The sequence below is a fragment of the Arachis ipaensis genome, unplaced genomic scaffold (genome assembly GCF_000816755.2).
Source record: "Arachis ipaensis cultivar K30076 unplaced genomic scaffold, Araip1.1 Aipa322, whole genome shotgun sequence".
Taxonomy (NCBI): Eukaryota; Viridiplantae; Streptophyta; class Magnoliopsida; order Fabales; family Fabaceae; genus Arachis; species Arachis ipaensis.
This window is the reverse complement of record NW_015496054.1, coordinates 224,243-227,362: the sequence shown is the minus strand read 5'-3', so window position 1 is coordinate 227,362 and position 3,120 is coordinate 224,243. Positions and strand designations below refer to the sequence as shown.

Below are 3,120 nucleotides of genomic sequence, written 5' to 3'. Positions count from 1 at the left end.
TGCACAATTATATATATAATCATATTACTAAATATTAGGTTATAGAAAAAAATTATTAGAATATATATATATATATATATATATATATATATACAGAAAATTAAAAAAAAAAAAATAAAAGATCTAAGGATTAAAGAGTGAGACAACACAAAAACATTTGTTTATATAGTATTTTTCTTAAGTTATATGACTAGCACTAAGATTTATTCATATATCTTATAACAGTTTTATTTTAATAAATCCTCCACCCGAGGAGAAGGGTTCGGCGATGGCTGAATATCAAAGAGGGTTTAGGGTTGGATTTTTGAGTTCTTTACTTCTTTTCTAGTTTTCAAAGCGAGAAAGGGCCAAAAGGTATCAAAGAGGGGATTTTGATTTCTGAATGTTTTTTTTAAGGAAAAAATAAAAATGATAGCGATTGGAGGACTTTGGTTCTAAACCGGTAACACTCCAAAAATCGGGTTGGTCTAAGAAGAAAGAAAGATCCAGAGCAATGTGACATAAGCTAATGAAATATTCATCATTCATTGTTCAGTAACAATGTGGGCCAAAGACATCGATTTGGTTGACAAGTATACAAGTTAAATACATGGTGCAATTGGCAAAGATCAAGCATGATTTCTATGAGTTAAATGTTCATCCGTCTTTTGGTTTTAAGCTTTATTTATATAATTTTTTTTATTTAAAAAAACACTTCTTGGTAGAATTTTTGCTGCTTGTAAGTTTTAAATATATCCTCAGAAAAGGGTCTATAGAATACATAATTGAATCCTATAACTTTATCAGATAATAGATAGCCAAAATGAAATGTTGAAACATATGGATTACTTCAGATGACAGCACCTCAAACTTTGATCTTGTTATAGTCTCATACAAAAAAAGGTATCTGTCCAACATAATTAGTATAACGACAAGATTACACGTTGGTTTGGAGAAATAAAGCAGTAGATAGATCTATTTGAATGAAGATTAGACATGACAGACGTGCCATGCAACCAAAACCATGATTAAAACATCTTTGTGTAAAAATTAAATGATTAATTCAAACAATTCTAATTCTCAACCAAAAAACACATAATTCTATAGGCAATTTATTTGTGTATTTATCACAAAGAAACACATATCAAGTGGAAAAAAAAAAGTTTTAGAGAAATACCACCAAGACAATCGCAAACAAGATCTTCAGGAACTTCAAGAAGAGCGTGAACAAGATTCATTAGTGTGATTTGAAACCTTATTAAAGCATGCAATCTAGTTAATTACAAGTATAAAATAACAATTATTAGACCAGTCCTATACCAGTAATTAACAATTGTTAGACCAGTCCAATTTTTAGAATGTTATTGGTTTAAAACCAAAGGCCTCCAAACGCGATTGTTTTTATTTTTTCATTAAAAAAAAAAACAGATTCAGAAATCAAAATTGCACTTTCTCCCTCTGAATACTTGGAAAGAAATATAGAACTCAAAAACCCAACCCTAAACCTTCTTCGATACCCAGCGACCATCCCACTTCAGAGTTCAAATTTATCGCCGAACTCTTCTCTTCGCGTGGAGGGTGCTGTTGCCGCCGGACGAAACCGACTGTGGTGCCGACGTCGTTTGTGGAACTGTCCTCTTCTCGTCGTTTCTCTTCTTTCGCCATCGCACGAAGGTCTGCAACTCTGTGTTGCGCTCGTGGTGGTGAGGTCTCATTGTGCTCTCTCTTTCTCTGCATTGAGGTCTCATCGTTTTGCTCTCTCTGTCCGAGCTCAACGTTCCTCTTCGAGCTCTCTCTGGCTCTCTCTGTCCGAGCTCAAATCCGTCGCCGTCACTTCTTATTCCTCCATCGCCGCCACTTTCCTTCCTCCCAAACCGCCGGTAAGCACTGCTGATTCTGAGTTGCTGAGATAATGATACTGAATTACTGATTTTGTTAATTTTTGCTTATTCCGAGTTGTTGATTTTTGGAAATAATGTTGTTTCTGATTTTCTGAAATAATATTGTTACTGGATTTCTGCCTGATTTCATGAGTTAATTTTATTGATGCTTAATTATTTAATTTGTTGAATGCTTGTGTGATTTTGAATTCAATTTAATTTGAATTCTGAGTTTGAAATTGGATTCAATGTAGTTTTTGTTGCTGATGTGTTTTCAGTTTAGTTTGGATTCTGAAGTCAGAACCATGTTGCTGAGAAAGTGACGGCGACGGAGGAATGAGAAAGTGACGGAGACGGATTTGAGCTCGGACAGAGAGAGCTCGAAGAGGGACGTTGAGCTCGAAGAGAGAGAACGATGATACCTCAACGCAGAGAGAGAGTAATGAGATCTCAACGCCACGAGCTCAACACGGAGTCGCAGACTTTCGTGCGTTCTATTTCATGTTTTGCAGGTTTTGATATCAGGAAATCATGATCAAGGACAAAACAACAAGCATACAATATTCCACAACATATCAAGCACAAAAAAAAAAAAAAAGATGTTGCACTTATTGTGAAGTAAAACAAGGAAGTTCTCCTCAATCAAGCCAAACGGTCTATGTCAGATTGTATGCAACGGCTGAAGGAACAAAAGAGAATATTCTTTTTAAGGAAGAAAGCAACAAATAGTTTGCATATCCAGCCAATGAAGCTCGAGTTTTCTTCTTTATTCTTGAGTGATTTATGGTAAAAATTGGACGTAGGTCTCAGTGAATAGGAGACCAAACCATGCTATATATCCTGGTGTCAACCTATCTCTCTTTCTCTCTTCTGTGTTACGAGATAAAATTAGAAATAATCTCTTGTTTTTCTAGGTTATGTATAATCTGTAAAAGTTACTATATATTGTGTTTTCTTAATTCAATTCCCCTCTCTTAAGTCACTAGAAAATTTTCAGAAATAATCTCTTTTGGAGTTTGGTGTGCGTTTGATTTTCTATTGGCCATCCCCAATATTAGATAAGGCTGGTGAAACAAAAAGAATGTGTTTGGATCATGATTCATACTAGTTTTATTAGTTTTAACCGAGAAAGACCGATCTAGTTTAGGGTAAAATCCAATTGTCTTTAGCAAACTGGTCAAAAATTGTCACAAAAAAAAAAAACTGGTCAAAAATTAAAAATTTGGGTAACTGATTTACTGACCTAGTTTTTAATGATTAA

General features: G+C 34.3%; 1 long non-coding RNA gene across 1 annotated transcript; it reads left to right on the top strand.

The window, feature by feature from the left end:
• The first annotated feature begins 1,388 nt into the window (after positions 1–1,388).
• Positions 1,389–2,839, top strand: LOC110268586. Its single transcript, XR_002356826.1, has 2 exons — positions 1,389–1,859; positions 2,138–2,839. It is a non-coding gene; the product is annotated as an uncharacterized LOC110268586 (long non-coding RNA).
• Positions 2,840–3,120: the final 281 nt, after the last annotated feature.